Here is an 18,051-nt window from a genome sequence, read left to right on the forward strand (position 1 = left end):
GATAAAGGACTGGGATCCTAAATATACAAATAACTCTTAAAACTCAACAGTAAGAAAACAACCCGATTTTTAAAATGGGCAAAGGATCCAAACACCTCATCAAAGATATACAGATGACAAATAGGCATATGAAAAGATACTCAAAATCATGTCACTACGGAAGTGAAAATTAAAACAACAGTGAGATACTACTACAAAACTATTAGAATGGGGAAAATTCAAAGCACTGACATCAAATCCAGGTGAGGATGTGGAGCAAAAGGAACTCTCATTCATTGCTGGTGGAAATGCAAAATGGTACAGGCACTCTGGAAGATAATTAGCAGTGTCTTACAAAACTAATCATACTCTTACCATATGATACAGAAATTGTGCTCCTTGATATTTACCCAAATGAGTTGAAAACTTATGTTCCACACAAAAACCTGTACACAAATGTTTATAGCAGTTTTATTAATAATTATCAAAACTTGGAAGCAACCAAGATGTCTCTCAATGGATGAATGGATAAACTTACTGTGGTACATCCATACAGTGGAATATTACACAGCTCTGAAAAGAAATTAGCTATCAAGCCACAAAAAGATATAGAGGAACTTTCAATAAATATTGCTAAGTGAAAGAACCCAATCTGAAAAGGCTGTATATTGTATCATTCCAACTATATGAGATTCTGGAAAAGGCAAAACTATGGAGACAGTAAAAAGATCAATGGTTGTTGCCAGGGCTTCAGAAAAAGGAAGAGAAAAATAAATAAGTGGAGTACAGGGCATTTTTAGGGTAGTGAAACTATTCTGTATGATACTGTAACAGTAGAATCATGTCATTATACATTTCAAAACCCATAGGGGTGCAACACAAAGAGTGAACCCTAATGTAAACTATGGACTTCGGGTAATAATAATGTATTAATACTGGATGAGGAGGACCTCTATGAAATGATATGGAATGATCTCTGGGATATACTGTTAGGGGAAAAGTAAAGTGAAAGAGAGTATAAATAGTATTTTCTTACCCCTTTTGTGTAAGAAAGAAGAAATAAGGAATAAAGTACATATATCTGCCTATTTGGTGCAAAAATAAACATAAGAAAAACATACCCAGACTCAACAAATGGTGCTAGACAACTGGATATTCACATACAGAAGAATGAAGTTGGACCTCTTCCTCACACCATACACAAAAATTTACTCAAAATAGGGTCTTAGATACAACACTAAAGCACAAGTAACAAAATAAAAAATGGATAAATTAGACTTCATGAAATTTAAAACCTTTTATGCATCAAAAAACACCATCAAGAAAGTGAAAAGGCAACGCAGCAAATGAGACAAAACATTTGCAAATCATATAATCTGATAAGTATTTTATATCTAAAATACAGATGTGTTGCTTAATGATGGGGACACATTCTGCAAAATACATCATTAAGCAACTTTGTCATGTGAACATCATAGAGTGTACTTACACAAACCTACATGGTATAGCCTACTACACCAGCCTACAACACACCTAGGCTCTATGGTATAGCCTACTGCTCCGAGGCTACAAACTTTTAGAGCACATTATTGTACTGAGTACTGTAGGCAACTGTAACACAATGGTAAGTATTTGTGTATCCAAACATAGAAAAGATACAGTAAAAATACAGTATAAAAGATAAAAATGGGGACCAGCCCAGTGGCATAGCAGTTAAGTTCGCGCGCTCCGCTTCGGCAGCCTGGGGTTTGCTGGTTTGGACCCCGGGCACGGACCTAGTACTGCTCATCAAGCCATGCTGTGCAGGCACCCCACATATAAAGTAGAGGAAGATGACCACAGATGTTAGCTTAGGGCAAATCTTCCTCAGAAAAAAAGAAGAAGAGGATTGGTGGCAGATGTTAGCTCAGGACTAATCTTCCTCCAAAAATAAATAAATAAATAAATAGATAAAAGATAAAAAATGGTACACCTGTCTAGGGCACTTACCACCAATGGAGCTTACAGGACTGGAAGTTACTCTGGGTGAGTCATTAAGTGAGTGGTGAGTGAATATGAAGGCCTAGGATAGTACTGTACACTAGTGTAGACTTTATAAACACCACACACTTGGGCTATACTAAACTTATTTTTAAAAATTTTCTTTCTTCAATAATAAGTCAACCTTAGCTTACTGTAAATTTTTTACTTTATAAACTTTTTAATCTTTTTAAATTTTTGGACTCTTGTATTAACACTTACCTTAAAACACAAACACATTGTATAGCTGTACAAAAACATTTTCTTTCTTTAAATCCTTTTTCTATAAGCTTTTTTCTATTGTCAACATTTTTTTTTTCTACTTTTTAAACTTTTTTGTTAAAAACTAGGACACAAACACAGACATTAGCCTAGGTCTATACAGAGTCAGGACTATCAATATCACTGTCTTCCACCTCCACATCTTGTCCCACTGGAAAGTCTTCAGGGGCAATAACACATATGGAGCTGTCATCTCCTATGATAACAATGCCTTCTTCTAGAATACCTCCTGAAGGACCTGCCTGAGGCTTTTCTCAAGGAGGTGTCACTCTTTTCAGAAATATGTTCATGGTGATTTGCTTGGTTTGTGTCATTTTTTTCATCATAGAACTACTTGTAAGCAGATAATGCCCCATGAACATTCTTCTCTATTAATGAAAATCTTTCAGTGTTGGGGTCTATGTTTTCAAACTTTTTAAGGAGGCTGAAGTCTGTAAAATCTTCTGCTAAATCCTTCACTGTGAATTTTCTTGGGAGTTCTTCTTTTTCTTCTCCTGCAGTTTCCTTTTCTCTTGCCTCTTCTTCAGCTATGCATTCCTATTCTAGTTCCAACTCCTCATTAGCGAACTCCTCAGAAACCACCTTTAAGAGCTCCTCAGTAACATTCCCATTGACACCCAGGTTAAAGTTGTTTGCCATCTCAACCACAGCCTTGTTGATTTTTGCAACCTCCTCATCTTTGGCAAATCCTTTGAAGTCACAGAAAAATCTCTTGAGCATCTTCTTCCAGATGCCATTCATACACTCCTTGATGATATCACAACACCCCAAACCCAAGTAAGGTTCTTGATGCAGTCATAGATGTTGTAATCTTTCCAGAATTACATCAGCATCTTCTCAGTATCTTCCTCAGTTGCAGCAATAGCCTAGACAAAGGTCCTTCTTACGTAGTAGGCCTTAAAAGCTGCTGTAACTCCTTGATCCATTGGTTGGATCAAAGTAGTGGTGTTTGGAGGGAGAAACACACACTTGATATTGAGATGAAGATCATCAATAGAATGAGGATGTCTGGGAGTATTATTAACAATAAGCAAAATCTTGAAAGTTATGTTCTTCTCCAAACAGTACTTCTCCATTTTGCTGGCATAGCAATTCAGGAGGGCATCTTGGAAGAGGAGCTGGGTCTGGGGTTCTCACTGTGCCAGATCACAAAGGGTTTCAATTTGTAGCCTGCAACATTGCCCCCGAGCAAGACTGTTATTCTGTCCTTAAAAGCGTTGAAACCTGACTTTGACTTGGCCTCTTTATAGATGAAAATCTTTTCAGGCACCCAATTCCAGAATAGGGAGGTTTCATTCAGACTGAATATTTGCTCTGGCAAGTAATTTTCCTCCACAATCAGCTTTTCTAGAGTTCCTCAAAATTTTCAACTGCCCTCACATCAGCACTCACACACTCACCACTCACTTTCACATTATGAAATGATAACAATTCTTGAATTTTATCACCCAGAGCCAGCAGTAAATTCAACATCATAGTTAGGTCCAGCCTTTTATTTCAACATCACAAACAAACTTTTTGCTTTGGCCATGATCACCATGGTGCTGAGAGGAACATAATTCTGTGTCTGGTCTTCAACCCAAGTCATTAGAAGTTTCTTCATGTCTGATATAGGCCCTTCTCATTATATAGGTTCTTTTGTTAGTCTCATTGTCTTCAACAATGCAGACCCTTTAACAGCTTTCATCACATTGTTAGTTCAAGATTGTAGCTATGGTGGAATGGGACATGCCTGACTAGTGAGCAATAACCATCACTAATTTTCCACCTTTATAATCCTGAATCACTTTTAACTCCATTTCCAGGTCAATCACTCTGGCCTGGCCCTGTGGTCGAGTAGTTAAGTTCGCGTGCTCCACTGCAGGCGGCCCAGTGTTTCATTGGTTCGAATCCTGGGCGTGGACACGGCACTGCTCATCAAAGCACGCTGAGGCAGCGTCCTACATGCCACAACTAGAAGGACCCACAACAAAGAATATACAACTATGTACTGGGGGGCTTTGGGGAGAAAAAGGAAAAAAATAATAATAATAATAAAAATTAAATCCAGGTCAATCACTCAATGTGGCCTCTTACTGGCAACATTAGCAGTAGATTTTGTACCCTTAGGAGCCATGATGAACAAAACAAGATTAAATAAAGCACAAGAGAAAATGATGCAATCAAGAGATGTGGTAAACACAAGATAAGTATGCCAGTGTAACACAGCATACTGTTTTACACTAAACTTTTTTTATAAGTAGAAACAGTATACTCTAAAATAACAATAAAAAGTATAGTACAGTAAATACATAAACCAGTGACATAGTCCTTTATTATCATTATCAAGTATTATGTACCGTACATAATGGTATTTGCTATACTTTTATACAACCAGCAGTACAGTAGGTTTGTTTACACCAGCATCCCTACAAACACATGAGTAATGCATTGTGCTATGCTGTTACAATGGCCATGACATCACTAGGTAATAGGAATTTTTTTGCTCCATTATAATCTTATGGGACCACCATGGTACATGCGATCCACTGTTGACTGAAATGTTGTTATGCAGTGCATGACTGTACAGAAAAAACTCCTAGAATGCAAAGCTAAAAACATAAATAACCCAATTAAAAGTGGATGAAGGATCAGAACACACATTTCTCCAAATATATATATATAAATGGTCAATAAACACATGAAAAGACCATGGCCAAACATCATTTACCAATTAGGGAAATGCAAATCAAAACCACAATGATATACCACTTCACGCCCACTAGGATGGCTAAAACAAGACAATAAGATGTGTTGGTGAGGATGTAGAGAAACTGGAACACTCATACATTACTGGTGGGAAAATAAAATGACATAGCCACTTTGGAAAATGGTTTGGCAGCTCCTCAAAAAGTGAAACAAAATTACCACATGACCCAGCAGTTCCACTTCTAGGTAGAGGCCCAAGACAGAAATGTTCATAGCAACATTACTCATAATAGCCAAAAAAAGTGAAAATAACCCAAACGCAGTACATTCATACAATAGAATATTATTCAGCAACAAAAAGTAATGCAGTACTGACACAGCTACATATATAGATGAACCCTGAAACCATTATGTTAAGTGAAAGAAATCATTCACAAAAGACCATATAGTATGATTCCACTTATATGAAATGTCTGGAACAGGCAAATCTAGAGAAACAGAAAGTAGATCAGTTTTTGGCTAGAGCAGGGGTAGGGTAGGAGCAGGGGGCAGGTAGAAGAGGATGAAGTGGGGAGATCCAGAGGAATAGAAAGTGACTGCTAATGAGTACAGGTTTCTTTTGGGGATGATGAAAATGTTCTAAAATTAGATGGCGATGATGGTTACACAACTCCAGGAATACATTAAAAACCAATGAATTGAATACTTTAGAAGGGTGAATTGTATAGTACATGAATTATATCTCAATAAATCTGTTTTTAAAAAGTAAGAAGAAACCCGGAATAACAAAACTAGTTACATTCAGGGTTGGGTGAAACAAGGGGGAAAATAGGGAGGTGAGAAAAGGATAGATGGGATGGAGGAGATGTACTTTTTAAAAATAGTTCTTAGATGGGGAACCACATTAAAATTTCATCAATTAATAAGTTAATTCAACAAGGATAGGGGGATTTTCCAAAGTGAAATACAAATGAAAACAAATGAAGCATCTGCATTTTGAATTAAAACACAACCACACTGAATGCTAAAACTAGTGGATAAAAGTTTAATAAGGAATAGGATATTTACACACACACACACACTGATATGATGCAGCAAGTATACAGCTGCATATACTATGCTGCATATACAATACTTTGGTATTGCTGTCAAAAATTCATAATCTGAACCTAATGATGAGGAAACAACAGACAAATCCAAATTGAGGAACATTCTTCAAAAGTGTCAAGGTCATGAAAAACAAAAAAAAGACTGAAGAAACCTATCAGATTAAAGGACAGTAAAGAGATGTGACAACTAAATGTAACATATAACCCTGGATGGGATCCTGATCTAGGAAAAAAAATTCTTCTTTTGCTATAAATGGAAGTATTGGGATAAGTGGAGAAATCTGAATTAGGTCTATAGATTAAGTAACTGTATTGCATCAATGTTAACTTTCCAAATTGATAAATTGAACTGTGATTATGTAAGAAAATGTCCTTGTTTTTAGGAAATACACACTGAAGTATTTATGGGTAAACGGGCATCATGGTTAATGTTAAGGGAAAAAAATGACATACAGAGAGAGCAAGAGAGAGGATAAAAGTATACATGGTAAAATGTTGCCACTTAGGGAATTTAGGTGAAAGATATACGGGAATTCTCTGTACTACTTTTGCAACTTTTCCCTAAGTCTGAAATTATTTTTTAAGTCCTTTTTTAAAAAAAGAAATAATGTGGGGTTGGCCCCGTGGTCGAGTGGTTAGGTTCGCGCGCTCCGCTGCAGGCGGCCCAGTGTTTCGTTGGTTGGAATCCTGGGCGCGGACATGGCACTGCTCGTCGGGCCACGCTGAGGCGGTGTCCCACATGCCACAACTGGAAGGACCCACAACGAAGAATATACAACTATGCACTGGGGGGCTTTGGGCAGAAAAAGGAAGAAAATAAAATCTTTAAAAAAAAAAAAAAAGAAATAATGTTTCGACAATATATCTTCTGTCAGAGCCTCAGTACCAAAGGTAGTAATGATATCAAAAGGTTATTTTATAAATAGCTGTAAGTCCAAAGGGATAGAAAAACAAACTGAATAAATAAATGAGAAAGGTCAAATCGTCCTTACAGAAGAATTCCAAATAATTATTTAGGGGGAATAAGGAAAATCGAAAATCATTAGAACACGGAAATAACTGCTGCAAGCAAAACCTACTAATGAATTTCAAGTTAGTGGTTGAAACTTTAAAGAGAAACAGGATACTTACATATCCTCAAAGTTATCTCCCCTCCAAAATTAATTAATTCTGTGGTGGTTTTAATATATGTCTGCAAATTCTTTGATATTCCTCCCTCCAGGAAACGGAACTTAATTCCTCTTCCCATGAGTGTATATTGGACTTAGTGACTCATTGCTAATGAATAAAGCATGAAAAGGGAAAAACAGTAGCTTACAGTGGAGAAATCTGGCAGACTCTACCTTAACCAAGTGATCAAGGTGAACATCACCAGTAATAATTACAGTCATGGTGCTATCACGTGCCCTCTGATACGATGTAATGAGGACACTTCACCTCTGCGGGATCTTCCCAAAATCCATAACCCCAGTCTAATCATTAGAAAAACATGACGCAATTTGAGGCACGTTCTACAAAATACCTAACCAGCACTCTTCAAAACTATCGAGGTCATGAAAAACAGTGGAAGACTGATAAACCGTCATAGATTGGAGGAGACTAAGGAGATGTAACAACTAAATGTAATGTGGTATCCTGGACCGTAGCCTCAAACAGAAAACAGATAGCAGTAGAAACACTGGTGAAATCCAAATAGTCTGTAGTTTGGTCTAAGAGTGTTAATCTCTTAGTTTTGATAAATGGTCATGATAAATTTATTTACCCTAATTTTACCCTAATTCTACAGGAACTCTCTATACTATCTTTGCAACTCTTCTGTAAACCTAAAATAATTTCAATAAAACGTTCTAAAAAATAAATGAATTAGCAAATTTTTAGAAGATTATTCTGTAAATTAGAGTACTCTTCAAATTAAAGCTGAACCATTAAACTCAACTTCCAAACCCACTCATTGTATGAATAAACTCAGTTTCAATTAAGTTATTTTGAGATAGAGTATTACTACATGCTTTTTGCATTTAATGATTTTTGGAGGGAGACAGAGAAGAATGAAAGATAACATTTGAAGGAAACTATTTGCATGTGGTAAACAAGATTTTGGAAGCTTAAGGGAAATGGTTGAAAGAAGACTAGTAAAATAGAATAAGAATAGATGTAAAAGATTAAAATTACCATACTAACAGTAACCTATAAACAAAGGGGAAATCTGGAAGGTTCATTTTAGAGGATAACTATGGCAATTATAAGACAAAGGACCAGAAGAGGCTAGGAAAGTGTTAAGGGCTATCACAAAGGTTCCCAAACTTTTTGGGTTTACAAGGCCCTTAAAGTGTAGGAATTTTTTCATAGGCCAAAAGAAATACCTAACCATTCTGTTTATTAAGTAGTCAGGTCCAAACAACTTAAGAAGGATGTACGCCCTAACAACTTAGCACCTGAGTTGGGTACTGCACAACTTCTCAAACCTTAAAACCAGATTGGACACTGCCTTCCTTTACATGCTACTTGCTTTTTGTCACAGCAACTGCCAAAACCTCGGCTTTGTAAAAATATGGTATCACTGAAAGGAATGTACCAACCTAATTTTGAAAATGAACTACCTCAAGCTACTAGTCTGTGTGGTTTCCAACAGAAGTTGCTGTATTTCCCTAAAAATTTTTAAACATTTCTTGGCACACCTGAGAGTTCTCTGCAGTGCCTTCTGAGCTCCTTGGTGCAGTTTGGGAACCAAGGGCCTTGGGAAAAGATCACAAAGGATGCCACCAAGGCAGTGGCAATAGAAAAATCGGAGTGAGAATTAAGGAATACTTCAGAGGAAAAGCATCAGCAGATCTAGGGATGTTGCCTGGAAGTATAACAACCATGAAAGTATTTAAGAAGTTTCAAAACTTTTCCTAAAAAAAAGATAATTTTGTGGGGGCCGGCCCAGTGGCGCAGCAGTTAGTTAAGTGCACACGTTCCACTTTGGTGGCCCGGGGTTCGCCAGTTCGGATCCCGGGCATGGACATGGCATGGCTTGTCAAGCCATGCTGTGGTAGGCATCCCACATATAAAGCAGAGGAAGATGGGCATGGGTGTTAGCTCAGGGCCAGTCTTCCTCAGGAAAAAGAGGAGGATTGGCAGCAGATGTTAGCTCAGGGTTAATCTTCCTCAAAAAAAAAAAGATTATTTTGTAAATTAGACTACTCTTATTCTATCTTTAGCTATCCCCCAACAGTCCTTGCTTCTGTGGAAGAGAACACACTCGTCTTTTTTTTTAAATGAATGAATGACCCTGTTCAAATATTCATATTAACCTGACAGCTTTACAGGTGGCATAGCTAAAGTACACTGCTCTCACTTCTAACACACACACACACTACAAAACAGCTCAACCAAAGGAAGAAAATTCAATTCAAATTTTCAACTTAATAAACATTTCTGAAGTACCAACAGGAACTTTCATCCAGCATCTGCCAAAGCTTTACTTCAGACAGCCATCTGAGAAAGAATCAAATGTAGTAGTTCTAAAACCTGGCCTGATGATCGTAAGCAACTGGGGAACTTCTAAAATGACAGATTTGCCAGCACCATTCCAGACCTAAAGAATAAGGACTGTCTAATGAGCATGAAAATCTCCATATTGGCAAAGTACCCTGGGATTCTGAAATCAGCCAGTTTGAAAGAAAATAGCTAAAACAGCAGCATCCAATAAAACTTTTTGTGATGACGGAAATGTTCCTTATTTGCACTGTCCAAAATGATAGCCCCTAGTCATATGAGGCTACTGAGTTCTTGAAATGTGGCTAATGTGATGAGGAACTGAATTTTTAATATTATTTAATTTAAATTAAGATGTAAATAGTCACATGTGGTTAGCTGCTTCTCTACTGGACAGCACAGAACCTGATGATATTTGTTAAATACTCATTCTTCTAAATTTTCCAAGTTGTACCCCTGATTTAAATTAGATGATCAGAAAACTAGGTTCCTCAATCATATCTCTCATAAAGGGTCTGTATAAAGGGTCAACATAAATATTATCCATTTTAACAGTGTGAGTATTTTGTAGCTGGAGACTTTATCCAATGTCATGTTTCTTTCAGAATAAAAATCCTCTGTGAATTAAGTTCTAAGAAAAGTCTCTGCAAATGAGTTTGGATATTTTCTTTAGCCAACAGGAATATTATGTGAGGCAATGTGCTTCCCCTTTTGCCTCAGCTGCCAATAAACTCAGAACCAAGTCCAGTGTCCAACGGTAACTCCTTTTAAGTGCTTAGGAACATGTACTCTCTGCTCTTCTAAGACTATCTCTGGTCTATTTATATCCCTAAATTAGTCAACACGGTATTATTTTAAATTCTTAAGCTGACAAACTCTTTTGGACATAAGCAGAGTTATCAACTTTTAAAGTGATAACTTCTTTGCATTAAAGTCGATCTTTTTTTATTGTTACTGAAGTATTAAAGTCAATTTTTTAAGTGTTTCTTTATTTAAAAAGTATTTTAAAAAGAACAAACTGGGATTAATAACACCAGGAAATGTTTTAATACAAAGAAAATCTTTAGGTGCCTATTACCAAAGCTACCTAAAAATATCACTATAACAGCAAAAAAAGACACACATATACTGACATCCTGCAGTAATTTTACTGCCCTCATTTCACAATCTCAGTTCCACTCCTTTTAAAAAACATGCAAAAGCCCTGACGCAGGACATGAACATCCCTATTGAGCATTCAGTTCAAAATGCTTATACAGTTTTTCCTTCAGCACACTGGACTATTTTTATATCATGCAGTGAACTACTTCAGTGACTCTTTTGTTGAAATTTTCCACAAACTTAGAACAAACACATTTGATGCATCAATAGAACATTTCTAGAAATGTCTAATTTTAAGTTCTCTGAGCATCTAATTACAAAACTAATGTGAAACTAAACCATAAGAGTAGAACTTCTCTGCGTGATCCCTTAAAATTTCATTTTAAAAATCAACTTTTAAAATACATGAACCAAGATGTGATACCAAAGTAAGGTAATGGAATCACACACTACCAAAAGACACAATTTACTCCATTAAAAAAATCACGACAGGAAAAAATTTTTTAAGAAAAACTGTCATAAGGAAATATATCCTAAATATCATAAATAGTCACCATAGACACACACACACATACACAAATGCTGGCAAATTAATTCTTCTTTGGAGGAGTTCAGTTATTTTCCTTAGCCATCTTATTTACTTGAAGTGATTATTAAAAAAAAAAAATTATAAAACCATATGAACTGATTTTGCTCCAGAAGCAAAAATACGTAGTTCCTTTCCCCAAAAGCCAAAGTACTATCAAAACTTAGTTCATTTTAGGACAGCACTTCTGCTAGCACACTCCCTAGTTTCCTCTCACCTCCCAGGTCACTGCAACCTTCTGTGCTACTTCATCTTTCTCTAACTCTCTTAAGTGTTCAGGTTTTATTTTCAGTGTTCTCTATCCTTTTTTCTAGGTAGTTCTCTTCTTCACTTAGTGCTTAAATAATCAGGTAAAGATAATAATAACAATGGGTAACATTTACTGAGTGCTTACTATATGTCAGGCACTGTTCTAACCACTTTACAGATATTATCTCATTTAATTGTCAAAACAATTCTATGCTGGAAGCACTGTTATTATCATCACCATTTTACAGGTGAGGTACTAAGAGGTTAAGTAATTCGTTCAAGGTCACATAGCCAGAAAACATACAGTAGTTCTCCTTTATCTGAGGGGGATACGTTCTAAGAGCCCCAGTGGATGCCTGAAACTGCAGATACTACCCACCCTATATACGTTTTTTCCTAACTAACAGGCTAACAGGTAGGTAGCTATACAGCATGGATGTCCTGGACAAAGGAATGATTCACATCCAGGGTGCGACAGAGAGAGACAGTGCAAGATTTCATCACGCTACTCAGAACAGTGTGCAATTTAAAACTCATCAACTGTTTTTTTCTGGAATTTTCCATATAATATTTTCAGACCAAGTTGACTGCGAGTAACTGAAACCATGGAAAGCAAAACCATGGATAAGGGACAACTACTGCATGTTTTTGTACATATACAGACCTGAATGTTCCTCAAAGCTAGTCTAAAGTTTCTCTCTCCAGGGCTGGAAAGCAGGCACAATGGACTCCCCTCTATTGCTTATGCAGTTAGACTAAAATAAGATTAAACTAATATTTTGTAGGTTAGCACAGAGAAGACAGAAAGGTACTAGACTCTAGATTCCACAACCACTAGCTGCAAGTAACTCCAATGATTTAGAGCAGAGGTTGGTAAACTTTTCTTAAAGGGCCAGAAAGTAAATATTTTAAACTCTGTAGCCATTCAGTCTATGTAGCAACTACTCAACTCTGCAACTTTAGTGTGACAGCAGCCCTAGACAATATGTAAACAAATGGACATGGTGGTATTCCAATAGAACTTTATTTACAAAAGAGGCAGCTTGCATGAGGCCCAAGTTTGCCAGCAATCTAGAGGCATGCTGAGTCTGGTGTGGAGGCAATCATGATATAAGCACTGCAAAATCCAATTATGGTATGAAGGGGCTCCACTACTTTCCTTAAATAATCCACCACAATTAAATTTTGTACAGCTGAACTTCCCACGGAAAAAAACATTTAAAATCTGGATAAAATACTACATATAACAATTCCAGTTTAAAAAAAAAAAATCAGTCCATAAAACACTAACATAAAATTACCAACAAAGTAACATATCAATTTATTATCTACTAAAATTATATCTACCTTTGACAAGTCACTACATGGAAAAGAAGACTATGCCATTTTGTTTCAAGGAATAAGAAATTCAAGATTCACCTAACTTTTAACAGAAAGTTTCACAAAGTAAACCTTTCTCCCCCATCTCTTCTTTCATTCATTTAAGACTTTAGCACTTGATTCCCTGTCTTAACCATTTCTCCTCCAATTATTCTTGGCAACTTCAAGAGCCACACAGATAATCTGTCCCATAACTCAGCCTCTAAATTCCTTAACTACCCCTCTTCACTTCTAAAATTTTTTTCCTCCATTCTATCTCAACCACCCAAATGCCATGGTTATACCCTAACAGCTACAGTCTCTAAAGAAAAATAGGAAGCACTTGGAGCATTCGAAAGATGACCCATTCAAATACAAGAAGAAATCCTACTTAAATTTATTTATTTTAAAAAAAGAAAAGAAATTAAGGTATACTTATATTTAATGTATATGCCATATTAATTAAAAATATATTAAGGATGTGTGCTTATTTTTTAATTGATAAGCAAATGTGATACAAAGGAGACCACCACCTATATCTTGTCATTACTGTTAACCACATCCCCCAAAATCAGGTATCTCATTCTGACTCCTACCTCCTATTTTTTCCAGCTCATTCACTCTCATATCCCAACTCCAACAACTATTCAACGTCTTTAAGATCTCAAAATACTTATCCTCTTCACCTTCTCATTGACCATCCCACCTTTCATGTCCTTATTTCCATCTTATACTCCATGGTTCATCACTATAACCACTCCCATGCATATACTCTCAATTTCCTTGCTGTTCTTTCCCTCAGTTATACATTCCTGAAAAGACCCATTGCTGCTTAAATCCAACTCTGCCTACTCCATGCCTGCACCAAAGTGTTGAATATAGCTAAATTAAAACATGTAAACTTGCCGGTTACATTCACTTTAAATTTATGACCACAAAGTTAAGAAAGTCCTCGGCACTACCCAGCAATCTTTCTCTATTTCCCTAGTCAACTCATTCTCATCATGATAGCTGCTTACCTTGTCCCTCCTCAATCCTTCAACACTTCTTTCTGCCATCTCTCTCTCAGCTGATGGCCTCTAATAGCATTTCCCCGAGAAAACAGAAGCCAACAGAAGAGAACATCCACATCCTTCCCCCTAAATCTACCAACCCACCTGCTTCCCTACCCCTGTACTCTGCCTTCCCTGTAACAACGAATTGTCCCTGCTTCTATTTAAGTTCAACTCTTCCACTTGTGTACTGGATCCAGTTCCCTTCCTCTCATTCAAGGACTTTTCTCCTGAAGTTACCTCCTCTCTCAGGATATCATCAGTTTTTCCTTCTTTACCATTTGCATCAGCATTCAAATGTGCTGCAGTACCTTCTATGCAAAAGATATACCTTGACCCCTTGTCCTTCTCCAGGTACTACCTAGTCCTCTGATTTGTAGCAAAATTCTCCAAGAAAACTATCTATACTGACTGTATCTTTTCCTCTAACAATCTAATCATGCTTTCATCCTCACCACTCCACTGAAACCATTCCTCAAGGTCACGAGCTCTTTCCACCATGCCAAATCCAAATGGTCATCTTTCTCAACCTCTCAACAGTATTTGACACAGCTAAACACTCCTTTCCTGATACATTTTGCACTTGGTTCCTTGGAAAGCACACTCTCGTAATTTTCCTCCTTCCTCGTTACTGCTTGTTTTCAGTCCCATTGGCTGGCTCTTCCTCTTCCCCACTCATATGTCGAAGGTCCCAAAGCTCAGTCCTCAGTCATCTTAATCTACATGAAAACCACACAAAATTTCCTATAGCACCATGGTTAGAAATTCTATCTATATACTAAGAGACACCAGCCTCTTCTCTCCCCTGAGCTTAAGACTCTTATAATCAAGTGCTTAATTAAGATCTCCATCTGGACGTCCCAAACTTTAAGAAAAGCAAAGCCAATTCTTGATTTCTCCTTCATGCTAAACCTTTTCCTCCCCAAGTGTTCCTCATTCCTATAATTAATATTACATTCACCTGGTTGCTCAGGCCAAAAACCTACAGTCATTATCGATCTCTCTCACTCTACATCATATCTAATCCATCATTAAATCCTGTCAACTATACCTTCAAAAACTTTATTTCCAGTTACATGGGTGTATACATTTGTCAAAGCCTATTGACCTGTACACTTAAAATGGAGGCATTTTACTGTATGTAAAAGTGTAAGTTATACCTCAAAACAGTATGGTGGTAGCATACATCTGACCATTCTCACCACCTCCACCACTACCTCTTTGCTACTCGGACTATTACAAGAGCCTCCTAACTGGTATCTCTGCTTCCATTTTTACTCAATAGTTCATATTTCACAAAGTATCAGGAATAATCTTTTTAAACTATAAATCGTATGATATCACTTCCCTGTCAAACCTCTCCAATGGCTTCCTACCACACTTAAAATCCGAAAGCCCTTACCATGATCTCAAGTCCGTACACAACCTAATCCCAACCTACCTCTCAGACCTCCCTCTTATTGTTTTACCCACCCCTTGTTCTACTGTGTTCCAGACACAGCAGCCTTCCAGATACTCCTAAAACACACCAAGCTTGTTTCCAATTAATTATTTTTTCAAAAATGTATTTCAAAAGTAGGTTCTTTAGGGGCCAGCCCGGTGGTGTAATGGTTAAGTTCACGTACTCTGCTGTGGCCGCCCAGGATTTACAGTTCACATGCGGGGCATGGACCTAGCACCACTCATCAAGCAACGCTGTGGCAGCATCCCACATAAAATAAAGGGAGACTGGCACAGATGTTAGCTCACTGATAATCTCCCTCAAGCAAAAAGAGGAAGACTGGCAACAGATGTTAGCTTAGGGCCAATCTTCCTCAAAAAAAAAAAAAAGGTAGGTTCCTTTACATCAAGACTGATATACCTCTATCTCACTCCATTAGATGGTCAACAGAGAAATGCGTGCTTAAGCCACTCAAAGAAGTGGATCTGAATGAGTATTTATTAATATAATTTGGCCTTCATAGACTCAAGTTAATACTTAAAGTGCATGTAGCATTCTAACGTCCAACTGGAAAACTAAAGTGGGATCAGTTACAGAGAGCCTGGAACATCAGATTAAGGAGTTCATATTTTATTTCAGAGGCCAGTGTCACAAACTTAAGCACTGAAAAGGGCTACGTTTTTCACTTTTCAAATCCTAAGGTCACAAGGTTTTCAAAGAGGTGTGGAATAATGGAGAAAACAAGGAGTTATTTTCAGGGATATATACACACCTTTTTGTACCTCCAGAATTTTGAACCATGTGATTATATTACCTATTTTAAAAACAAATTATAATTAAAACTATATTTCAAAACAAGGAATGGGGCCCGCGCCATGACCAAGTGGTTAAGTTCGCGCACCCCACTTTGGCGGCCCAGGGTTTCGCCAGTTTGGATCCTGGGCACGGACACGGCACTGCTCATCAAGCCATGCTGAGGCGGCATCCCATATGCCACAACTAGAAGGACCCAAAACTAAAAATGCACAACTATGTACCAGGGGGCTTTGGGGAGAAATAGGAAAAATAAAATCTTAAAAAAAAAAAAGGAAAAGGAATTCTGATATGACATAGAAAAATCAGAAACAAATATATTTATGTCTTCTTGGGAAAAGTTTATGGTACTTTAAATACTTTTTGAATGCCATAATAAGAATTAGATAGAATACAAAAACATAGACAAAATATGTTCATATATGTAGATGATGCAGACACACAGAAAATATACACTCATACATAATGGTTCACATCATATATTAGGGAGCTCCTACCAGAATTGACTTCTGCCATCTAAATGATCAGAACCACAACTTGCCAACCTTCAAGTAGCTTCCTTAAACACCTGAATAGCCATTAAGAGCCCATATAGTGCAGACTTCGCTCAGAATTCTAAAGGCCTGCAGGTGATAAAAGAATGGGATAAGAAATAAACTAAGAGAGAAAAGACAGCACAGTCTTTCTCTCAAACTCATCTCCAGTGGCCAGTGTCACCATTTGCCAAGTGCTACGTTGGTTAAGTGAGATTAATAATTCAATGACTTAGAGACAAAACAAGAGTAGGGGATATAAACCCCTAACATCTCCAAATTTGCTAGAGCCTCCACCTGGCAATCAAGGAATGAGGAGGAATAGAACCTCACAGTATACTGTCCTCTCAGGTAAATAAAAGTTGTTCTGGTTTTTGTTCTTCACCTAAGTTCCAGAACCACTACAGCATCAAAGAACCAGGAAGTAGATCCTGTTGAAGTAAGGAAACTCATGCCACATCAGCCAGGGCAAAAGCAAAACACTATAAGATGGCAACACAGAGAAGTTTGAGAAAGCAAAAACCCCAACCCTCTAATCTATACAATCCATCCTTTGAGCAAGGGTGGAGAATTGTGAGTTTGCTCATCGCCTAGACCTAAAAAAAGACGGCCTCCTTCAACTTTCCCTTCATCCTCTTATCTGTCACGTCCAGGCTCATACCCTATGGCCGTGACAAGAGAATATGGGAAACGTTTCTCCTCTCCTTAATGACAGAAATAATGCATTCTCCCTTGGAAAACATATCCTGATTCCCATTATCCTTTTCCATCAACACACTATACCTTTCCTGAATCCCTTGAATTTCATCTTCATTCCCTTGAGTTTCAAATTCATACAGAAGTCAGTGTATTCTGAATATACTTTATCCTGGAGTCAAGAACGGGCACTTGAAAACATTATTTTAAAATACTGCTTCTTACACTTTAATATGCATACTGTGGATCTTATTAAAATGCAGCTTCTGATTCAGTAAGTCTAGGGCAGGGCCTGAGAGTCAGCAGTTATAACAGGTTCCCAGGTGTTACAAATGCTCCTGTTTCTCAGAAAACACTTTAAGTAGCAAGGTTCTAAAAGGCAATGGCACTACACACATAGCTTACCTCCAAATGCACCACCCCAATGGAATGCTAACTGTTCTTTCTTTCTACAGTTTCCTCCTTCTTGGCTAATTTATACCACATCTATTTTCCTATTCTCTCAATATACACAATTTATCTTCAATGCTATTACTGATGTCTCTTTCCTTTTATTCAATTGTTATCTCTAAATTTCCTTCCTCTCCTTTTATTCTTCCATATCCCCAAAATAATACCTAAAATGTAAAAGTAGCTGATAAGAAACGTTCTTGCTATGTGCACA

At 37.3% G+C, this 18,051-nt stretch overlaps 1 protein-coding gene across 41 annotated transcripts in view; it reads right to left on the reverse strand.

Annotated features, from left to right (window-relative positions):
- EHBP1 (EH domain binding protein 1) overlaps window positions 1–18,051 on the reverse strand; it is a 479,572-nt gene that overhangs the window by 317,891 nt on the left and 143,630 nt on the right. The gene's annotated exons all lie outside the window — the stretch shown is intronic.

This window comes from Equus przewalskii, chromosome 14 (genome assembly GCF_037783145.1).
Source record: "Equus przewalskii isolate Varuska chromosome 14, EquPr2, whole genome shotgun sequence".
NCBI lineage: Eukaryota > Metazoa > Chordata > Mammalia > Perissodactyla > Equidae > Equus > Equus przewalskii.